The sequence below is a fragment of the Petaurus breviceps genome, unplaced genomic scaffold (genome assembly GCF_028583685.1).
Source record: "Petaurus breviceps papuanus isolate PSGF00001 unplaced genomic scaffold, PetGlider_PUasm1.0 90842, whole genome shotgun sequence".
NCBI lineage: Eukaryota > Metazoa > Chordata > Mammalia > Diprotodontia > Petauridae > Petaurus > Petaurus breviceps.
In genome coordinates this window covers 8,834,920-8,859,473 of record NW_027187358.1, presented here as the reverse complement: position 1 = coordinate 8,859,473, position 24,554 = coordinate 8,834,920, and the positions used below count along the sequence as shown (strand labels likewise).

The 24,554-nt window shown below is 42.5% G+C and overlaps 1 protein-coding gene and 1 pseudogene across 1 annotated transcript in view; both read right to left on the bottom strand.

Annotated features, from left to right (window-relative positions):
• Positions 1–24,554, bottom strand: part of PRKCE (protein kinase C epsilon) — a 657,089-nt gene that overhangs the window by 437,947 nt on the left and 194,588 nt on the right. The window lies entirely within an intron of this gene.
• On the bottom strand, positions 4,293–7,291 carry LOC138148926 (sulfotransferase 1A1 pseudogene; annotated as a pseudogene).

Here is a 24,554-nt window from a genome sequence, read left to right as displayed (position 1 = left end):
CTTGAAGAGACTGGATGAGGAAACAGGACTGGGGGAAAACAAACAAAAAAACTTGGGTTTCCCTAATTTTAATAACTGGCTATTAATAGGAGAGAGAATTTCTCTCAGTAGATACTATTATTATTGGCATTTTGCAGATGAGAAAACTTAAAGCACAGCAATGTTAAATGATTTGCCCAAGGTCACACCTTTGGTAAATAAATCAGGATCTGAACTCAGGTCTTCCTGACAGATTCTGATGAGGTATGGGTTCTGGGAGCCTCCTTGAGTCCTTGAGGTACAGGCTCTGGGAACCCCCCCTTGAACTCTGATTAAATCATCCCATTTGATGAGGCATTTGCATTAGGCCATAAGCCTTACATTGTGGCTGATCCCAAGCCTCTGTTACTAGACTTCCCACCCTAGAGTCTATCAAAATATCAATACACCCTTGAACTGGCCTAGCAGCACCATTGTCTGTAAGGCTCCAGGTAGCCTCCAGCAACTTCCCACCCTTAATCACTCATTGACCTCATCTGACTTCTCCTGAAGACCCTCCCCAACTCCTCCTCTAGACCATCCCTTGATTCCTCCCACAACTTTCTGTATGTAAGACCCCATCTTCCCTCCATGTGTGTGAGGGCTCCATAAAATGACCTAACACAGACAACTCTTTGTCTAATACAAGCGAACTTTTAATAAACTTTACTTTTCTTTGGCTGAGAAGACTTGAGTCAAATTCATTCAGCAGGACCCAGCATGTTGGTATTTTGGGGTCTTCAGAGCAACCCTAACCCTCTTTATGGGTAACCTCTTCAATTCCAGGTCTATTACTCTATCCATTGTACAACCTACCAGTAACTTTTTCTTTCTTTTTTCATGTCAAAGAATAGCATTACCTTTTAAACTCTGTGTAACAGCACATGGATTTACACAGATACTATCCTTTGGAAGAAATATAAGGCATTACAATAAGAATTGAGATAAACACAAATTCTTCTGCATGCATCCCATCTCCTGCCTCCCAGCTTTATAGATGGATCTCCTGGACCCCTAGAATATCCCTCCTCACCTCTACCTCTTAGAATTCACTGGCTTCCTTGAAGGCTCATTTCATGTTTATTCAATTCTTGGAGCAGTTCAATAGTAAGTGAATAGGAAGAATTAGGGGATGGGAGGAGGATAGCTATCCAGCTATTTTACTAGTCAGTGGTTTCACTGCTTTGTATAATCCCTCAAGTCAGGGGTAGCTTGCTACACATATGTATTATTTGGGAGTTCATGTCAAATGTGGACAGACAGGATTGGATTTATAATGACCTTAGATGGCTTTCTGAACTTGGGTCAGTTCCTACTTATCTACAAAGAAGCAGATTCCAGCTTATGTGTGAATAAAACATGAATAGTAGAGTAGGAAATGAGTAAAATGCTGGAAGGTATAGTTGAAGGTATTACCTAGTCTGTTCCCTAATTATACAGGTGAGGAAACAGACTGAGATATGCCATTATGAGGAGAACCTTTACATTGGATGATGTTGTGAAGGTACCTTTGCCTGTCCTCAAGAACCCAAATTCTTCACTCTGGCTGCCTATGTCCCCCACTACTGTCCTTCCACACTGTACCCCAAGTGTAAAATGATCCTATCACTTCATTAAAAGTTTCATTTCTACAAAGCTACTGATCTATAAGATGAAAGGGTTGGAAGAGATGGCCTCTTGAGGTAGCTTCTAGCTTTCGAGCTAGGGTCCAATGACCCTATTAGGGAGAAACTACTCTGTTACAAACCTGAGGAATAAATGCCTAATAGACCTAACACCTCCTCGAGTCACCCAATTAAGGATGTTTACATTTTAAAGGGAACTTAATACAGCTGAATCTATAATTGCTGAGGCCAGCGAGCACAATAAAGCCTCCCAGGAAATATGAGGAAGAGATTGTTGGGTGGGGAGGGGCAGTAATCATTCCTTTAATCTCATCTGGTACACATAGGGGCAAGACTGACTCTATTCAGCTTATAATTATTTACAAACTCCTTTCACAAGACTAAAAATTATATAGTAAATATATAGTTTGTAACAATGGTGGTGAAAGGGAGTTTAATAGGTTATTTGGGAATCATTTAAATATTTTATGTTTAATGTGTGAGAATTTAGTAACTGTCATTCTCCCCATTGCTCAAAAAAAAAAGTTTAAAAATATATGTAGACAATTTCCATAATGTGAACTGAAACACAGGTTACCATCTAAGGAAATGTGACTAACTGGGACATCTTTAGACCGTGAACAGATAAGTGTGGAAACTATATGCAAATCACTGGTGTGAATAAGAACATGCTTTATTTATTTATTCTAAATGAATTCTCTAAGAAATAGGGAATGAGCGGAATATCTACTGTATAAGCTCAAATAAGATCACAGATTTAGGGTGGAAGGGGCTTTAGGGATCATCTGGCTCAACTCCATACTTTACAGGTGGGGAAACTGAGGCACAAAAAGGTTAAGTAATCTGCCCAAGGTCCCACAGGTAGAAAGGGGCAAAATCAAGATTGGGCCCTGATCATTTGACTGCAGACCTATCACTCTACCACACCCTACCACCTCACATCAGGGCCATTATTTCTAGATAAGGGCATCTGTAGGTTTCTAAAATGGAATCTTAGATGGAGAGCTTGAGATAGCAAGGAAGTGTCTGAAGCCAAATTTGAACTCAGGTGTTCTTAAATCCAGACCAGGCACTATATCCACTGCATCACCTAGTTGTCCCGTACAAGATGGTGTTAAATGTGTTCTTCTAGGTGGCTCAGAGTCCTGAATTTCAATCCTGAGAAAGCCCCTTAGTTTCTCACACAAATTCAGTTCCACAGACTGAGACTGTCATGCTAACTCCAGCCTGTGGTCTCATAAATGTGAGTCAACAATGTGAGGGATGCAGATGAATTAACACAAACTTCACACTTTTGCTAGGCTTTGGAAAGCACAGAAAAGGCCATCATCTCACTGATGGGGTCAATAACGTCATCTTCATGAGAGAGGGCCAATACATATGTGCTACCACATGGTGACTTTATCAATTCCAAGGAAATCTTCAGCCGTGATTCATACTGAAGGAACCAAGGAACAAACCCATGCAAATCAATCATGAATACTTACAACAAGAAAAGCTCTTTGGATTATGAATGGGAGTAGATGGAAGGAAGAATGGCCAAGGGCCTTAAAGCATAATTACCAGGTTCCATTCCGTTAGGACTAGTGGTCCTTGGAACTAATTCAGCTCAATTTATTACATATCTGGGTCCCCAGTCAATCAGCCATCCATCGAGCACTAATGAAGCACCTACTACGTGCCAAATACTGGGCTAGGAGTTAGAGATATAAACTCAAAAAAATATTTTGTACCCCTGAGGAGTTTTTATTCTTTAGGGAGAAACAATATGTGTGTGTCCCAAAAGTCTTAGTGCTGTTTTAAGGTATTAAAGCCTAAAACTTGAGGGGAGGGGAAGAGAAATAGCACTAGCAGCTGTTCTAGGTCTTTAGTGGACAGAAACAAGAAGTCATAGTCTTTTCCATCAAGAATCTTACAAATTAGGGAGTTGATAAACAATAAGCCAAAACTAGGGGCAGGTGGTCTGGAATTTTCCCAAAGGCACAAAAATTTAGAGAGTGTTGATAACAAGCTGGGTTAAGTGATTTACTCAAGGTCACACAGTTAATAAGGTCTGAAGCTGTATTTGAACTCAGATCCTCCTTTCTGAGAATTCACACAGAGAATTCACAAAACTTCTTTTCATTTCTTTCTCCCTCTCCACTTCTCCCCTCAGGAGGAGTGGTATGAGGCTGGGGCTGCTACCGTGTTTCCCGATAATAAGACACTGTCTTATTAATTTTTTTGGACAGAAAAACACCAGAGGGCTTATTTTCAGGGGAGGGCTTATTTTAATGAACATTGACAGCAATTTTAATAAACAGGTAAATGTGAACAAAAAAATGTACCAGCAAGTAAATCACTGGGGAAGAACAGGATGACACGCTCACTGCTGCAGCTCTTATTGGATGCAGCTCGGAGCACGGCGTGCGTTTCACCCGGGGGGGGGGGGTGGGAGGATCGTGCATACAGAGGGTACCATAATGTAGTGTGTAGCTCAAGGGATCACCTTCACTACAGTAGCAATCTCAATAGGGCTTATTTTTAGGGGGGGGGCTATTTTAGAGGAATCTTACACAGTAAGGGGAGGGCTTATTTTCGGGATAGGTCTTATCGGGAAAACACGGGTAGCTCTTTTAGGATGGCAAGCTTTTCACATACTGATTATTTCTTTTTTTTTTTAGGGTGTAAATCATTTTATTTTTTTAGACTGAGACAATGTTTACAATAGGTAAACAGAATAAACTCTTTTTAAACACTAAGAGTGAGTTAGATTTTTTTCCTACTAGAATTGTAGGGGAGCTAATTTTACATGCTGAAAAAGATTATTAGAAGACTAGAAAAATTGGGGGCCAGTGCAGAAGTATGGGTCGATGACCCTCTCTTCCTGTTGCCATTCAGAGCTCAGTATAAAAGTGAAGGTCTGAGCCAGCCATCTTCTTTTCATAATCAGCATCAAACCTCTCATTCTGGGCTACAGTGAAGGTGTTCTTCCAGTTTCCAGTAGTACCCTTCCTCATGAAGGGAGAGATGGTGTGGTCCATGATTTCATCAGGGAGGTGCTATAGTTGGTCATGGGGTTCTCCTTCGTCTTCTTGAGAGATGTCTGTTGGACAATGTGATCTAGGATACCCTCTGGCAGTGGCCATCCCACAAATTCTGTGATCTTCTGAATTTCCCTCTTGGGATCCTTCTTCATGTCTTCATAGAAGAGGTAGACAAGTGGGTACCGCTTTCCTCAGCTCCCACCATTCTTTTACGTGCTGGTACCAGGAGCCGTAAGATACTTTCTCAGTCATAAAAGTCTCCAGGAAGTCTTCCCAGGTCCCAGGATCAGGGTGTACCTTTGCCATCTTATAGAAATTGAAATAGGAGACTGCTACATCCTTGGCATTTCTTGCCATGATCTTGATTTTCCGATCCAGCAAAGCCTGAGGGAGCAGTGACAGAGGCAGGTGGGTCTTGAGTAGTCGAGGTGCAGGTGTTTCCTTTAGAACCTCCATGCCTGAGGGGACTCCTGGGACCCTGAATTCAAGAAATGGCACTTGGTGAAAGATTGGGACCTCCTGGCATTTCTCCTGGTCACCCCAATGGTAGATCCTGTCTAGGATCTCACTTACCCAAGTTGTTCCAGACTTGGGGTAGGTGCTGATGAGAACATCATCATGCCAGACCTGCAGATCCTTCATTGGCTCAAGAGCTTCGGCAAAGTATTTGATGAGTGGAATACCCTTCATGTACACCAGGGGTGGGAGGGAGTGGTCTTGGATCAGCTCCATCCTGCGTTTTCCAGGATCTGGAGATTTGTACTGGTGGGAAATCAGTGTCTTGGAGTGAAGACACTGCTTATTTCTAATACTATGCATGTTTTGGTTTGTTTTTTCCTCCTGAGGTAAAGTCTGTAGAGTGAGCAAAAAAAGCATGGGAAAATGTGCAGCTTAGTGGGTGACCGAGCACATTTCCTGCTGCCTGGAGAGTCAGCCGGCCTTTGTGGTTGGTCCTTCTGAGACACTCTTGAGCATCCCTTTTGAACCAACAAACATGAGATTGACATGAACCGTTAAGATGTTGTCACTAGTGAAATGAAAGAGGAAGTCTCTCAGTTCTGTCATGGGACTAACAGGGTGGGAAGTCAACAGGTTGGTGCAATAATGAATGAGATTTAATGACTGACATGAACGCATAGGCTGGAGACATAGTATGGGACAGTGGGAAAGCACATGGGAATTCTAATCCGAGGCCCTGGGTTCAAATCCAATCTGACCACTTAATATCAGCTACCTCATCTATAAAATGGGTCCCTTCCAGCTCTACCTCTATGAAAACTCTACTCTATGGATTTTAATATCACCAAATCCCCTCAATGAAAATCCTCCCAATTAGAGATAAGAGGCAGGCTAGAGTAAGGTGGGAGTAAGGTGATGCTGCTACTCAGACAATTTTAAGGAAGATTTCTTTTTTACATTTCTGCTTGGGTAAATAGAAAAATTAAGAACCGACTACGTTTGCTGACAAGAGGCAAACTTACAGATATTGGGTTTTTGTTTGTTTTTAAGCCATCTCATCAACAACCAGCTGTTCAAATGACACATGCTCCTTCCAGGGTCCCCTACCCCCATCCTTCCTCCTCTGCTTCCACCTCTTCTCCAGTCATACCTCCTCTCCTTTGAATGGGAAGCCCTACCCAATCCCTCTTAAGTCTATTGCCTTTGTCTTCCTGCTTATTACTTCCTATTTATCCTATATGTAGCTTTGGCTATATGCAGTTGTATACATGCTATCTCCTCTATTAGATTGGCAGCTCCTTGAAGACAGGGACTCTCTCTAGACTTACTTTATCCCCAGAGTTCAGCACAGTGCCTGGCCATTTCAAAATATTTGCTGGTTGATTGATTGATATCTCTAGGTACTTTGCCTCAAAGCACCCTAAGCCTAATACACTCAGTCCACTTTGCCACATCCTGAATGCAAAAGCCCAGGAAGGAAGAGGGCAGAGTCAGGGGCTACTTGCCTTCTTATCTGCCTTTTCCCTAATTTTCAATGAACAACCTTTGAACTGTTTTAAGGGAGAATGAAATAAATTCCTATTTGGGTTTTTGGCCAGCAGAATGATCCATGGTGGTTGGGTCAGAAGCCATTGTGGCGCAGGCCCTTGACAGAACTCCCCACCTACGTCCTTCAGACTTGTGGCTGATCATTTTATTCTTAAAGGTTCTCCTTCTCTCTCCCCACTTCTCACCCCAAAAACACTCCACCTTGTCAGGGTCTTCTCTCTGTGTGAGGACTTGGCAAATTCCTAGTTAAAAGGTGTGCTGATCACTTAATCTTCCCCTTTTTCTCTCTAATGGGACCTTTTCTGGATGTCTCTTTACCCTAAAAGATTGCAGCAGAATTAATGAAGCTAAATCCACTAACAGAATTGTGATCTGGTTTCAGGATGCAACTTATCACGGATTTGACTCCTGAAAGGCCTCGGTAGCCACAGCCCAGATGTCTCTGGTGATAGCCCCCTTGTTAAAGTGTAGGCAGAGCCAAATTGACCTTGGGATGGAAATGCTAATAATCCCTGTGCCATGTGACTTCCTCACCAATAGACTGTGTCCTCCTTGAAGGCAGGAATTACTTTGGTTTTGTGTCTCTATCCTCAGCATTAGCAGAGTGCTTAGCACTGGAGTCATTTAATAAATACTTTTTGCCTGGATAAGTGAATGACTTGAGGTCTTTACAAAGGTTCTCACTGACCCATATTTCATCACCTCTAATATAGCATAGTGCATTAGAGAGTCTTTCCTTTAGGTTAAGGTGTTGAGAGGAGGAATGGTAATACTTTGATGTAAATCCGTGCATTAGATCCTTTCAAGAAAGTATTTGAAAGTAATGGGGGAAAATGTAGGACCAGTGGGCCAAAAGTCCCAGGATTTAATCCTGGTCTGCCACTAAAATAGTCATATAACCCTGGACAAGTCACTTAAGTTCTCTAGGATACAGCTTCCCCATCTTGAAAATAAACAGGGTTGGAACAGATGAAATTATTTTCAATAAATAATTATTGAATACTTATTATTGGGATGATAGATTTGAGATGGGATGGGATCATATGGATCATTAACTCTAACCTCTTTAAGAAGCAGGACTTGTAAGCAGGAAGATCCTGGGTTCAAATCATACCTGAGACTCTTTCCCAATTTATGACCATGGATGAATGTGACAAACTCAAGAGCCAAAGTTTCCCATCGTTTGGGGGTAACATGTATGCCAGGGGGCTGGTGTAAGGCTCAAATGCCAGATGTTGTTATTTATTATTGTAAGGTATTAGACCAGGTACAGCAGAGGTGGGGAAAATGTAATGATGAGTAGGACCCAGTCCCTAAAAGAATAACCAACCACCAAAAACCCAAAAGTGAATGTAACAAAATTAAGGATCAAGCATGACTCAAGTAAAGAGCAGTAAGACCGCCCTTCCTGGAGGCGGGCGGCGCACGGGTTTCACATATTGCTCGTTTTCTGATTTATCAAGGTATTGATCAGTTAGTATTCCTATTTGTCATATGGATGGCTGTCTGGAGTAGTGGGAGAGTGGGGAGGAATATGGGGAGAAATAAGAGAATGAAAAAAACAGAAGACATCTAAAACTTATTGAGAAAAAAATGCATATAGTCCCTGACTCAAGGGGATTATAGTATGGGGGACAGTGGTGGGAAGGAGAAGTGGTTCTAGAAGTCAGAATGCAATGAACCATAAGGGAGATAGATGGTCTAGAGATTCTGAGAAAGAGGGTAGGAATCTGTTCATTAGGGGTCTCAGCACATCAGCCAAAAGCCTCAGAATTTCATCTGGGTCTTAAAAAATTGGTAAGATTTCAACTAATAAACATTTCCTAAGTGTTCACTATTAACAAGGAACTGAGCTAGGAAAATTAATTTGATGATGATACAGAGGATGGAACGAAGGTTGAGAAAAAGGACCAGGACAACCCTTCAGTAGTTTATTGCAAAGGTCCAGGTAAGAAATAATGAGGGCCAAAGAGTGGGAATGCAATGTGGGAAGAGTGAATTCATGGTTGACTCTGAAAATGTATGTTTCTATGACAGTTGATTAAGAGCAGATTGTGTTAGCTGGGAGGGAAATGCGATCCGTCCATAACCTGGGGACTGCCACCCAAGGAGGTCAGGCCACAAAGAGTAAAAAGGGAAGAGAAAGGGGAAAGGGGAGCTCACTGAAGACACCAAAGGCTAGTCTACTGCAGGTGCCTCTGAGTAGAGTGTAAGCTTAGGGGCTTGGAAGCCTTCATCTTCAGAATATGACACTGTGCTCCCATTGACTGGTACTCACAAATTCTAGGCACAAGATGGAGAATTCAGCACAGCCTTGGCTGCTGAGGTCTGCCATCCCCAACCCTTCTATGGGATTTTGAGTCTGTCTGTCTAGAGGGCCAAGTGCCCCTTCAGCAGCTGATTGGGGTCTAGGGAATTACTTGGAAATGAACAAATCAGGTGTGAAGAACCTGAACGCATCTGGTACAGCCCAACTTCCTCCACCTTGGGAAGGTGCAGATGGCGTGCTGGGGATGGGGCCTGGCTCAATGAGGACGCAGTTACCAATTCATTCTGCTTCTTCCTGCCAATTTCATTTCCCCTGTTGTTGTTCTTCCTATCCTGGAGTATTTACACATACCCCTGATGCATAAATCAGGTCAAATGTGATACACTTCAGTGTTTTCCCATCTGTCGGGCCCAATTAAGTCAATTCTAAGAGAATGACATTTTCCAATTTAAAGGGAACCCAAATTAGCAACCTCTTTGGGGCCTAAGAGAACACAAGACCCAGGCTACCATTCAGAAAGGACCACTAGGAATGGTGTACGGTAACTGCCAGACCAGTGTGCCAGCCAAACCCTTCTCTAGATGCCCCCAGGAACCCTCATGGAAGCAACCAGCCCAAGTTCTCCTCTTCAACAGGGTTAGGGGAAACCCTAATTCCTGAATCTGGATTTTTCCAGGCATAGTTTGTGTGAAGCAAAATAAAGCTACATTAAACTTCTGCCAACCAGAAACTTTGGTTAGCTGGATTCTCAACCCCCTGCACTGATTGACAAAATAACAGAATTTCAGAGCTGGAAGGAACCTCAGGGGTCATTCAGTCCAACCATTACCCAACAGGAACTCTCTCTACAATATCCAGCCTCCACCTGAAAACCTTCAGTGACAAGGAACTTGGGATAATCTCTGTGTGAGTCACCTCTTTCCAGTTCTAGCCGTCTTCCTTACTATACCATTACCATTTAAAAAACAAAAAAAGGAAAAGGAAGGAAGGGAGGAAAGAAAAGAAAGGGGAAGGAAGGAAGGAAGGAAGGAAGGAAGGAAGGAAGGAAGGAAGGAAGAAAGGAAGGAAGGAAGGAAGGGAAGAAGGCAGGACCATACAAAGAAAGCATCAATAACAAAAATACTGAGATCAGTAAACGGATCTAATTGAAAATGCACTAGATTTGAAGTGAGAAGACCTGGCTTCGAATTCCAGCTCTCCCCTCCTCAGACAAATAGCTTTAGGTTTGTTACTCTCATCTTTAATGAAGTTTGGGGGCTAGATTATTGATCCCAGCTCTAAGCCCTAAGCACCTGTGGACTCAACTCCAGTCAATCAAATAATTTTAGGGAGAAAGACAAATCCTAAGGAGAGGGCTGAGATGAAACATCAATCAAACATTCACTCCCAGATTACCCACTTCTTGCTCTGTTTCCTACACAATGAGAGTGGAATGTTCAGGGAGTGCATGCTGAGGTCATGCTCCAGGCTACATTCACTTTAACAAATTATTCTCAATTACCTACAATGCTGAAGACACAAGCAAAGCACTGGTGATATAAAGACGACATCTACCCTCAAGGAACATACATATAAAATCCAGCAGGGAGAAAAAACATATAAACAAATCATGGAAATTCATGTTGCTGTTGCTCTCATTATCATTATCACGTTTTTGTTGGATTTTTCTGGGCATGGAAATTGTGGGAGGCAAAACAAAAACAAATGAAACTTCTACTGACCAGAATCTGATTAATCAAGATGTTTAACTGGATTTTGCCATCTCTGCTAATAAAATTATTATTATATTTGTACCCATTTTAAACTGTTTTTTTTTCTTTTTGGAGGGGAAAAGGCAGGGCAATTAGGGTTAAGTGACTTGTCCAAGGTCACACAGCTAATAAGTGTTAAGTGTCTGAGGCCGAATTTGAACTCAGGTCCTTATGACTCGAGGGCCGGCTTTCTATTCACTTGGACACCTACCTGCCCCCATTTTAAACTTTTTGTAAAGTACTTAGAGAGCTAGGTAGTATAGGTATTATCCCCATTTTATAGATGAGAAAATCAAGGCTGAGAGAGCCAAATGATTTATACATGGCCATAAAATAAGTAAAGATCTGAGTCATAAGAGTCAAACCCAGAGACGCAAATGGCCTGTGAGATATGGGGAAGAAGGAATCACTTCTTCCTAACAAGATACCACAGAGGTGATGGCACCTGAATTAGACCTTTTGGAAAAAGAAAAGCCCTACAAAAACAGTATACACAATGATTGTAACACATAACAACCACAAAACTGTTAATAATCCAAAGTCAATATTACAAGATTGCAAAGAACAAGCATGGTCTCAAAAAACGATAGAAGACACCCTTCCCCCACGCCTCCAATACCTGCCTCTTTGCAGAGGTAGGAGGTCCACAGGCATGGAACATTTTCAGATTTTCTTGATGTACTGGTTACTTTTGCTGATTATTGTCCTCTTCCTCATTTTCTTTTTTTCATTTAAAAAATATTTTTCTCCTATATGAATGGCTTTCTGGGAGAAGGAGAGAAGGGATATTGGAAGAAATATTTTTTTTTAAAAACTTTATTTTAAAAAAAAAGGAAAGGATTTCAAAATACAAAGAGGTAGTAAGATGAGACTGGGTAACGGTGAGTGATCCAAACTGACTAGGGAATAGTGTCAAATGAGACCATAAAACTATGCATCAGGCAAGAGTCAAGAGGTGGGGTAGATAATGGCCTAGTGGCATTCTTGGAGTCAGGAGAGCTGAGGATTGAATCCTACCTCAGACCCTCACTAACTGTATGATCCCAGGTAAGTCACTTGGTCCTTCTCAACTCAGTTTCCTCATCTGCAAAATGGGGATAATAAGAGCCCTAGGGTTGACATGAAGATCAAATGAGATCACAGGAGCACAGATTCAGAGACCAAAGAGACCTTTGTTGATGTATGTAAAGCACTTTGCAAGAACTTTAGATCACTATGTAAATGTGAACTATCCCTTATTAGTCTCATCCTTCCCCTTCGTAGATGGAAAATTGGGGTATATGTGTTAGAAAAGAGCTGCTGCTGCTGTATAAGTGGAAACATGTGGGCTGCAAACAGAAGACACAGCTGGGGGAGACACCATGCTGGACTGTAGGCAACAGCTGGCTGAGATGAAGACGGGAGGAAAAGGTACATGGATGTGGTGATGCTGAACCACATAAGGACTTACACACAGAGAGACAGAGCAGAAAGGAGAGAAAGGGAGGGAGGGAAGGAGATGGGGGGGAGGGGAATGAACAGAGAGACAGAGAGAGGGAGACAGAGAAAGGAGACAGAGAGAGAGAGAGAGAGAGAGAGAGGAAGAGAGATATACAGAGAGAAAAAGAGAGAGAGGGAGAGAAAGAGAGGAAGACAGAGAGAGAGAAGGAGAAAGAGAAAGACAGGAGACAGAGAGAGAGTGGAGAGACAGAGAGAGAAATATCAGCACAGCAGAGAGCCATCTGCCCTGAAGCATGAAGCACAGGGCCATGGGAGAAAGGAACTGAGGCCATATTCTACACAACTATCTAGTTTTGAGTATAATATATGGAGAAAGCAATTCTCCTCTCTAGGGCTCCTAGTCCACAAAAGGTAGTAGTCTGAAAGATAATGTGTGTCTATAGGAAGCAGGGCAGGGGCTTGTCTTGGCTATCTTTCAGCTTACATATGAGGTTTCCTTGAGTGGAAGCATGGACTCCCAAAATTCCACCTGGATCTTTGGGTTTGTTTGTGGAGCTTTTTCCTGGGGGGGGGGGGGTAGCAATATTGAGGCAATTGGGGTTAAAGTTGCTTGCCCAAGTGCTGTACCCACTGTGCCATCTAGCCACCCATCACCTAGACCTTGCATCAGAAATTCCACCAGCAGGAATATGGTAGCCAGATGATAAAGAGCCCTGAATTCCAGGCTGTTAGTGCTCTATTTGGTAGACAGTAAGAATACAATGAAAATTCTGAGTAGGGGAAACATGATCAGACTCATGCAATAGGGAGATAATGTGAAGGATGGATTGCACAGGAGAGAATGGAACTATGGAGACAGCAGTGATGCCTTTGACTGGAATAATGGCAGTGGGAGGGGACAGAAGGGATCAGTAAAGATTCAGTCCTCACTTAGCAAACCCAGCAAGGGAACCCAGATATTTTAACTGGATTTTAGAAAGATTTAGAGGTTGTACAATAAACAGTCCAGACAGCATAAAAGAATGTCCCCGGCCCTGGAGTCTTATAGTGCTCTGAGCTACTCCATTCCCAGATCAGTCCACCTGGAGCAGAAATCCAGGCTCTAGATGTATCTGTCTTTGCCCTCTAAATATGTCTTATACATTACCGCCTCTAGGTCTATGCTCAAATGCTTCCCAAGCCCACCACTAACTCTAAAAGTGTGGAGCTAAGAAAAGCAATCATATTGGCACAGGATGGCACCTTGTGGGCTGGGTCTACTTTCCCACTCCATGACTTGTTTTCTCTCCTAGCCAAGTTGCTGGGTCATGGAAAGACCCTGGTTGTTATACCTAATTACTTGTCCTATCCTCATTAACAATGTGTTCCTGGAGGGACCAAACATTGTAGGGGTCAGGTAAGAATGAAGACAACAGAATCCAGGAAACGTTACACTGGTTAAAGAACTTAACCAGAAAAACATGGGAAGTTATACCCTATGGGGCCACTATAACCTCAAGAAAAATATCTGAACATGTCAGCAGTGTACATATACATACATGTGTATATATTTGAATGTGCATATATGTATATGCATTTGCATATGTGTGCAAAGTCAAGTCAGTCTTGATTAAGCACCTATAATATGTCCAGCCCTGAGAGTCAGGACAATTACAAGTTCTTCAATACCGTGAAAAAATCATTTAACTTCTCTGGGCTTCAGTTTCCCTGTCTGTAAAATGAAGAACTTGGATTAGATAAGGTCTATGGTTCCTTCCAACTCCAAATGCTATGCCAGTAATTACTTAGTGCTAGGCATTATGCTTGAAGACTAGGTTTTGCAGGAGAGGAATTTGCCCATCATCCCAGAGCACAATGTCCACAGAGACTATAAGTGGTGTTTCAGGGGATTTGAGGCCCAGAATTGAATGAGAGCTTTGCTGTCTTTGGGAAACTGCACTGGACTTTTACTTCCTATCTCTACAAAATTATTTATGAAAACGATCCATACATATACATTTCTTGGTAAAGATAATGAGAAGGGAATAGGCAGATTCCTGAAAATTACATTCTATAGCAGACCATTTCTTTACACTCATATAACTGATCATAAAGGTAGAAGATACAATATTGTTTATTGTCTTAAAATGGCATTTGATTTGGTGGAACCAAAGGAGACGCCTAAAGGCTCTTTTCCAACAAGGTTAACTGGGTGTATGTCCAAATCATACCCTATTCCTTGAGAGAAATGATAGAGACTTTCTGCTTATCATTAATAACAAGTGAGGCATAAAACTGGGAGCCATATGCTAGCCAAGAATGTTTGCTGCCATCATGGAGGACGTCCATGGCACAGTGCAAAATAAGAGGGATATGCTGAGGTGTTTCAGATGATTCAACCAAGCATGACAAAACTGTTTAGCCTCCTAAATTAAATCTGTCATCACTCAAAAGATTGAGCCAACTTATCAACCCAAGCAAACCAATTGGATAGACTCATAGATATTTATTTATTGAAATTTGCATATGTACATATAATACTGCCAAACTGTGTGTGTACATATATACACACATACACAATTTGCATAGAAACAGTGCCTGGACAATAAGTTGAGTCCAGAACTGAACCGAAGGAGGGTTATAAGCAGGATGATCTTTGGAGAAAATAAGTAGCATTTTTAATGATCCTGAACTTCTCCCTGAAACAAAGCAAGAGCATTTTAACAGCAGCATTCTTTTGGTGATGCTTGTGATTGTCAGTTATGGAACATCATAGTCCCAGAAGGACTGAATTCAAGAGTACCACACACAGTAGATGTGATTAAACTCAAACATATTTCCAACTAAGAATTGTCCAAGAGAAATGATGTAAATGATGCCCAATCCAAGAAAGGTTAGACAGGAAAAGAAGATGGGCCCAGTCACATGGAAAAAGTGAGGGGTAACTCATGAATAGTCTGCCTGCTCCATGGTCTCTACTCACTGTCAAGACAACTAGACAGAGGTCTCTAGTACAATATGGAAAGCTCCTGCAGAGGATTTATAGAAGGGTGTGGAGAAGAGGCACCCAGGTTGAGTAGTCACAGTTGAGTTGCAATCCACATCATTGGAAGGGAAACCCACATGGATGAGACCACAAATCCATCTAATGCCTTGTAAACAATGCTGAGAAGGCAAACACTCATGGCAAGGACCTGGCCTGAACCACATCCTGGGGTTGAGACCAGACTGAAAACATTTTGCTGTGGACCAGAACCTTGCTAGCTATTAGACTGACTGCTCTGTGTTCAGTCCCTGCTGTCTCTTTCCCCAGCTTCTTCTCTAGTCTTCCAAGGCAGTGAGAGCTCATTACACATGGCCATCAATGCAGAGCTTTGGGCTATGCCTCCCCTGATCTGGTTCCCCATCCCCACCCCCACGGGTCTACACACAGTGTTTCTTCCTAGAGTTGACTCACTCTTCAGGCTTTGGAAACTACGTGCTCTTAAAACACCATCTGCTCCTATAAGCTCCAAATTAATTTTCTCCCTCCTGGAGGTAAAAGGAACAATTAGCTTGACTATAGGCATGTAGGCACACACATAACACATATGTGTACTAATATACATACAATACAGAAAAGAAAAATACAGGCCTTCCTAAGATGCCGAAGACTGCAGCAGTTCAAGAAAACCTTACTTTCATAGTCCTCCAAGATTGATACCTTTTACTGTGAGTTAGAAAGGTCTCAAGAATCAGAGATCTGGGATCAAATCCTGGCACTGTTATTACTTGGGTGACTGTGGGAAAGTCATAACCTGTCTGCATTTTAGGCACAGAGGAAGGAGAATGAAGAGAAACAGAAAAAGGAAGGGCAAAGCCCAGAGTAACTAAGAATCAAGGTAGGCTGGGAGGAAGAATCTATCAAAGGGAATAGTGTGAATTAATAGTGGGATGGTAGGTTAGAGTGAGACCGTGGAAGGCCTTAAATACCATGCTGTATTTTATTATAAAGGCAACAGAGAGCCATCAAAGGTCTTTGAGGAGGGGAGTGACAGTTATACATGGGTTTTATGAAGATTATTTGGACAGTTATATGCAGGACAGAACGGAAAGGGCGAGATTAGAAACCACAAACTGTCCTGTATGTGTTCTCTTCCCGCCTAGAAGGTGAAGTCGTCAAAATCAGGGACGGTCTGGCTTCTCTATTTGTAGTCCCAAAAAGTGGACTCTTTTTTTTTTCTTTTTGGAAGGCAATTGGGGTTAAGTGACTTGCCCAAGGTCACATGGCTAGTTTTTTGTGTTAAGTATCTGAGACCAGATTTGAACTCAGGTCCTCCTGACTCCAGGGCTGGTGCTCTGTTCACTGCGCCACCTAGCTGCCCCCTTAAAAAGTGGACTCTTAAAAATGTTTTCATTCCTGTATTAATTCAGGGGACCCAGCTAGGAAGCTATTGCAAAAGTCCAAGCCTGAAGAGGACGAAAGTCCTATGAAGGGAGAAGAGGGTCATAAGCAATGTCTTGAGCTACAATTGATGGCAACAACCACAATGATATTTAATAATAATAACTGACATTTATTAATCATCTGCTGTGTTCTATTTGGCTAATGTACTCAGCGCTTTACAATTATTATCTCACTTGACCCTCACAACAAGCCTTTAAGGTAGCTAATTTACTTCAAGGTAAATTATTATTTATTATCCCCATTATACAGATGAGGAATCGGAGATAAACAGAGGTGAAGTAACTTGCCCGGGGTCACAGCTAGTAAGAGAGTCTGATGCTGTATTTGAACTCAGGTCTTCCTGACTCCAGGTCTGATGCTCTGTCCACCGAGCCACCTGGATGCCCCGATAATTTAATTAAAGTGCCCAGAAAAGAGGAGTCAGGACGATAAAGGGCCTCGAGGTCATGATTCATGAGGAACAGATGAAGAAATTGGAGAACCTAGAAGAGGAAAGACATCCAGAGGACATAACAGTTGTCTTCAAAGATCTGAAGTTCTGGCATGTGGAAGAGTAAAGAGTCAGGCCTTTTCTCCTAGGCTGGTGAGGGGACAGAACCTGCGGCACTGGTAAAAGGTTCTGAGAAGCAAAGTTAGGCCTCTTGCAGGAAAAATCCCCCTAACAATGAAAGCTGTCCAAAAGTGGAATGGGACCCTGGGGCACAAAGGGTTCCTCCTAATAGGAGGTTTTCAAGCAGGCCAGAGCCTGTGGTTCTGTGGAAGCTATAGCAATCCTTCAGGTGGCAGCAATGAGATAATAAAAGCATGAGGGATCAGATGGGAAATGTGTCACATAGGAGAAACCAGTGAGACTTGGTAACTGGCTAGATGGTAGAGGTGAGGAAGGAAGAAGTCAAAGATAATTCCAAGATGTAAAACATGGCAGAAGGAGTGAATGGTCACAGAAACTCGAAGGCAGGACTGAGAAAGGGGAAAAGAAAGATAATGGGTGATGACTGGACACCAGGAGAAGTTAGGGCTTCACCATTTTGCTGGGAAACTCAGTTAACAATCCATTCTCTGGGCTAATCCACCTAAAACATCTTTTATCGTGCTGTTGATCTCATCTTGGTCCTTTGAAAAAAGTCACAAGTTTGTCCAGGGCCCAGCTGCTATGTTGCCCAGACCAGTGAGCATTTCCAAACCCTATGACACTATCCCTGTTCAAACGATTTCTCTTTTTTTCTTTCTTTAAAAAAAAAAAAAAAGGAAGGAGGGAAGGCATTCAAGCTTCATACATTATGGAAACTGAAGGACCACAAAGAGCGATGGAGTAGGACCCCATCTTGATGCAATTATATCCCTGTGTTCTTTCTCTGCACTCTCACCATTATTCTTCAGGGAGGAGCGGGGGGACGGGGGAAGAGAAAGAGAGAGACAGAGAGAAACAGAGACAGAGACAGAGAAAGACAGAGGGACAGAGAGAGAGAGAGAAAGAGAGAGAGAGAGAGAGAGAGAGAGAGAGAGAGAGAGAGAGAGAGAGAGAGAGCGCTTGTTACACATGTGGAGCTTGCAAGGAGGATGAATTAAGCCCCATACTACATTCCACACTCCCCAGCTCATAATCTTTCCTTCCAAGCTGGATTTCCATGGTTTTCAATTCTCCTGATTTCAGGGGTTTCACAAGCCCCTTTGCCATTAAGAGACTTTCTCTCTCTCACAGGCCACTTGACTAGGCCTTGGCTCAGCAATGCAGATCATACTTTCCTTCCAAAACCCAAGGTACTGCCCTGAGTGAAGAAATCCTACTCCCACCCTCTTCACCCCACCCCCAACACACTCTGACACCCAAAAGTCATCTCACTGAATGAGTGAACAGAATTAGCACCATGGCAGGCCCAACCATCCACTTGGACCCTGGCTGCATCTTCAATATTTTAATTAATATCCTGAGGGGAAGGAAAACACCTAGAGAAAGGAGTCAGATAGTGTAGACCTGCAGGGGGTGGTTGTGTTCATTCTACCAATGAGGGTACCAAATTGTACACCTTCAGCTCTGCAGGGATCCCAAAGGCTGGGGCATCCTGACCCCTAGGCCGCCCTCTAGAGCGCTTCTCACATGAAGCAAGGAGTGCCATCACTAAATATCGAGGCATCCAAGCCGTCCAAGTGAACAGCTCTTGCTGGCTTGTCAGGAATCCTGAAGGCTACTGGATACACTCTGCGGTGAAGACAAGAATGTTTATACAGGTTTTTGTCGTTATCCGTGTTTTCAAACATGCGTGGTGACTGTGGAGGCCAAGCAAGGGAGAACACACTGTTGAGGAGATGGAAAACAGGCCTACGCTTCCCCCACTAGGAACCTGCCATTGTTCCCCCGGCCAAAGCCCCATGAGTGCTTGGACCTCTGCCCCAGATGGCTGACTTCATGTACTTCAGGGCCTCTCTGAAATCCCTGAACCCCCCAAAAAAGATGAAACTGGTGAGAAGGTGTAGATGTAAGAGGGAGCTGAAGGTCAGAGCTCCCACAGTGAGATCCTCTCACTTCGCAGCCCCCTCTTCTAAGCAAACATCTGCCATGATAATGACAGCTCTGGGTTAGTATATTCCCTCCTGCTACAACTTCCTGTGGGGTATTGATCTCATAAATGTTAACTTATGGCTCAGATAAAAGTCACCATGTGGCAGAGGTATAGAACAAGAGGGCTCTCTCCCTCTAGTCACAGGAGATCCAAAATTAAAGAGATGGAAAACTCCAAGTCAAATCCCTATAATTCACACTATTGATCATTAGGATGTAGCATGAACATTTAAGATTATTTTGGGCTTATACCTGTGATTTCATCTATATAAGGAACTCCCAGGAGTAGAAGTTCCCTCTACCAATGCAGACTGGCAACTCATCTGTAAGTTATGGGCTCAGAGAAAGATGTCAGGGCACTGAAAAATTAAATAACTTGTCCATGGTCACAGAGGTAGGTGTTAAAGAGCCCTGATATTTCTGATTTTATTCACTTTTCTGTAAAAATTAAAAGGTGTCATAGGAATACCGAAGAAAGGAAATAAACCTTAATTTCCTGTGTGACAAATCAAGATATTTGTCCTGTCATTCAATTATTAACACAAACTCATAGTGCATGGCAAGAAAAACTGTCACGGGATCCCAACAGCTTTCCCTTTGTTCCAGAGCAGGGAGTTTTTTGGGGTCTTGGACCTGTTTAGAAGTCTAGGGAAGCCTCTGAAGCCCTTCTGAGAATAATGGCTTTAAATGCACAAAATACAATATGTAGAATTACGAAGAAAAGCAATTATATTGGAATATATTAATACATATGTATAAGTATATAAATATATGTGTACATATATCTATGTATATACGTGGACATACTTTTTTTTTTAATTCACATGCCCTAGGGCTAGGCTAAGAACTCTTGTTCTGGAAGGAGTCTGCTCAGTGTTCCATCCCCAGGAATGAGGACTCACAAAGTGTCTTAGTGTCACAGCCAAGATACCCCAAGAGCACTAACTACATCCTTACTGCAATGCAGAGGATGGTAGGAAAATTACCATTCAGGCTGGCTAAGCTCCTGATTCTGCATTTATATATTCCAAGTCGGTCTGGGACTTGGAGAATAGGAAAGCAGAACCTATAAAGCTGAATCCCTAAATCACAGACTTTCTGGGAATAGCTATAACCCAGTGCTATATAATTCACTGTTGGAGAGGGAGGAGGGCGAGTGGGTAGAGGAAGATGGGGATGAATTCTCTAGCACTCCTCCCAGACTAAAACGAAATACTGCTATCTCCATTTCACAAAGAGAGAAAGGGAAGCCTTGAAAGGTGCTGCCTTCTGTCTGAGTCTGTACCAGCCATGTTTCTCTGCTGTCATAGTTCTCAATCTTTGCAGGACCCAATACAGTCCAAAGAAATTGACCTGGAGGGTTTTCACAAAAGCTACCACTATGCCAACTCAGGAAGCAGCCTATTGTTTGTAATGATAATAATTCACATTTCTATAGCTCCTTGAGGATCCATCATACTTGCCTCATAACTCCATGAAGTCATTAGAGTAATTTTCATTCTTCCCATTTCTGCAGCCCAGAGAAACAAAACGACTTACCATTTACAACCCATAGACGCTGAAAGCCAAGACTTGAAGCCCGTCTGCTAAATCCAAGCCCAGTAGTCATCATTTCACTGATGAAATGCTTCACAGTCCCAGGGAGATTGGACTAGTCCTCAAAATTCCCAGTTCATTAGTATCAACTGAGTGGCTCTGAATTAAGCTGCATACTGCTTTTAAAATGATGGGTCAAACAATGAGAGAATAAGAAAACTGAAGCTCAGAGGCATTGTGTCCTGCCCAAGTTGTATATCTAGTTAGCAGGTCATCAACGAGTATTCACTGAGGGCCAACTATCTATCTAGGCTTCGTGTCTAAGCCAGATGCAAGGAAAGGAGAGGACACAGGTCTTACCTGTCCCTGATGGGCTATAAGTCTCACTGGGCAACCCAGACTAACACAAAAGAAATAGAGGATAATGCAAAAGTGTAGATGGTCCTGATTTTCAGCGATTTCAGCAAATTCAGGAGAAAGGAATCATGTGGAATGAACTGTTCACAAATGGATTTATGGTGGAGGGAAACATGGTCACGGCCTAGTAAGATGGGAAGAGAATACCTTCAGAATCATAGATTACTTCGTTTACCCAAGATGCAGCTGACCTCTCTCTCATTTTTAGATTTAAGATCGAAGTTTTGTCAAAATGTTTTTTGGAATGTTGTATGTGGGGTCACAAGCCTTGGGTTTGAATCTTAGATACTGACTGGCAGTATGACCTTGGGCAAGTCATTCAACAATTGACTAGCAAGCAATTAGGAGCAGGCATTTGTTAAGCAGCACTCAGAATACATCAGGCATCATGCTGGCTCTAAACATTATTATTATAATAGCTAGCATTTATTAAGTACTCCTAGGTGCCAAGCACTGTGCTAATAAGACTTTTACAAATACTACCTTATTTGATCCTCAAAACAATCCTGGGAGGGAGGTCCCATTATCATCCCCACTTCAGCAGGCAAAATGTAAGGGACTTACCCAGGGTGTCACAGCTAGTATATATCTGAGATTCAAACAGAACTCAAATAGAACTTCCTGACTCCAAGCCTAATGCTTCATCCCCTGAGCTTAAGCCCTGGGGATACAAAGAAAGGAAAAATCTAAAATGAAATCAAAAAACCAGTCCATGTTCTCAAGGAACTTACATACTAACAGGGGTGGTGATAACATGCTTATAAATAGACGCACTCAAGGTGCAAATTAAATAAAAGGAAGGTAACCTTAAAAGGGAAGACTGAAGTAAGGGGAGGGAGAGGACAGGAAAGGCTTCCTGTAGAAAGTGGAATTTAAGCTCAGTGTAGAAGGAAGTCAGGGAACTGGAAGATGCCAAGATAAAGAGGCATGAGGGACAGTCAATGCCAAGCTACTAAGATGGTAGATGGTGGGTGCTGTGGGAGGGAGAGCAAATAGGGTGCATGGAGGGCACCTTAAAACAGGGGCAACTAGGTGACTGGAAAGAGCGCTGGGTATGGAGTCAGGAAGACTCCTCTTTATCTGAGTTTAAATCTGGCTTCAGCCACTTGCTAGTTATGTGACCCTGGGCAAGTCACTCAACCCTGTTTATCTCAGTTCTTCATCTGTAAAATGGGCTGGCAAAGAAAATAGCAAACCACTGCAGTATCTTTGCTATGAAAATCCCAAATGGGATCACGAAGAGTCAGACATGACTGAAACAACTGAACAAATTTTAAAAATGGAAATGTAAGAAAAGGTCAAGTTGGAGGGGAAGGTTTATATGTAACAGGATATTATATTTGATTCTGAAAGTAATAGGGAACCACTTAACTTTATTGAGCAAAAGAAAGGATATGGTTATATCCACTCTTGTTGTTCAGTCATTTTCAGTTGTGTCCAACTCCTTGTGACTCTTTTTTGGGGAGTCCTTTCTTGGCAAAGGCACTGGAATGGTTTACCATTTCCTTCTCCAGCCAATTTTACAGATGTGGAAACTGAGGCAAACAGGGTTAAATGACTTACCCAGGTCCACAAAGCTAGTAAGTATCTGAGGCCAGATTTGAACTCAGGTTTTCCTGACAATAAGCCTAGCACTCTATCCACTGCTCCACTCAACTGCCCCAAGCTACCCTACTCCTTAGGAAAATCACTTTGGGAGTAGTGTAGCGGATAGACTGGAATGGGGAGAGATGATGCAGAGAGAGCAATTAGAAGCCTATTTCAAAAGCCCAGGGGAGAAGCTATGGGGACCTTACCCAGCGTGATGATCTGTGAGGAGAGAGCAAAGGACAAATGCAGAGATGTTGAGAAGGCAGAAATGACAACTCTTTGGCAAGTGACTGGATATATAAGGTGAGAGTGAAGAGAGGAAAAAGAAGCCAAGGTTGTGAAACTGGGTGCCTAAGAGTGTGAAGTACAGTCAGAGGAGGGAAAAAAGGGTTTGAGGGAAAAGATAATGAGTTCTGTTGTGGACACATGGAGTCTGAGATGCCCAAAAGGACATCCAATACCAAATGTCCACCCATTAGATAATTGGTACTGGGAGATCAGAGCGCAGAAGAGGTGATGGTGCTGGATAGACAGATGTGGTGTACAAGTGAGATGGTATACAGATAAAAGGGCCCAGAACAGAGCCTCAGGGGGCACTCACAGTTAGGGGGGAAGACTGGGATGGAGATTCAGGAAAGGAAACTGAGGAGCGAACTGAAAAATGTACAGAACGATTGTATAAGTACAGAATGATTTTACACACACACATATACACATACACACATACATATACACACATATATATTGTCTAATAGTAGCCATCTCTAGGATGGGAAGGGAAAAGGGAAGAAAAAAAAGAAATGTACACGATAACTTGATATGTATGTAAAAGGAATGGCAAGTTGTACATAATAGATTTGCAGTTTCGTGTGCAATCATCTTTTTTTTTATTCTACTATGTTATGGAAATGCTTCTTTTATTTCATAATTTTAAAATAATTTTTTTTTTAAACCTGAGGAGTGGACCCAGGGGTAGGAGAACCAAAAGAGCAGTGTCAAAGGTTGTCCTTTCTGCCTTTACGGCATCTCCATTTTTGTCCCCTACTCTTCATTCACAGACCCTTCACCCTAGTTAAGGCCCCCATCACCTCTTCCCTTGCTTATTGAAACATCTTTCTAATTCCTCTCAATGCTTCATCCCTCCCCACTTCAATCTATTCTCTCTACAGCTGCCACTATGATGCCCAGTTTCCTTAAGGTAGAAATTCCCATTTCAGAAGGCTATTGTGAGCAAAGTGCTTTGTAAGTCAAAAAGAATGATAAAAATGTTAATATTATTATGTGATCTTTACCTATCCACTACCAAAGACACCTTCCCAGAAAGTCTATTTCATATATGATTTCATCTCAGATCTCCTAAGTCTCACACTTACTAGATAAGTAGGGAATTGATTCAAGCATAGTGGTTTGCCCAGAATCACACAGCTGGTCAGGTATCAGAGGCTGGATCTGAACCTCCATTTCCTTGCCTCCAGGTCCAGCATTCTAGCCTCCATACAACTCTGCCTGCTTAATGAGAAAACGATTCCAGTTCCACATGCAGAGAGTCACTTGGTAATTTTCCGATGAGGAAGGGATTTGACATACGTGGGCTAACAGTTGTTTATCAATGTCTCATAGGGATGGAAATTGGGCAGGAGCATTTCATTCTGAGCATCTGCTCTGAGGCAGGCTTGGTTTACACTAGGCACTAAATGAAGGCTGGAAAGAAGAGCTATTGTAGCTGGACAAAAGGCTTCCCTTTCTTCGGCCTTCTCTCTTATCACAAATGCAGCCTGGGGATCCCAAGGGAAAAACTATCAGCTCAAAGCCAGGCTGTTGCTAAAGAGCTGCAAAAAGCTCACCTCTTCAGGGACCCAGAGATAAAATGGTGGGGCTGGATTAAAGCC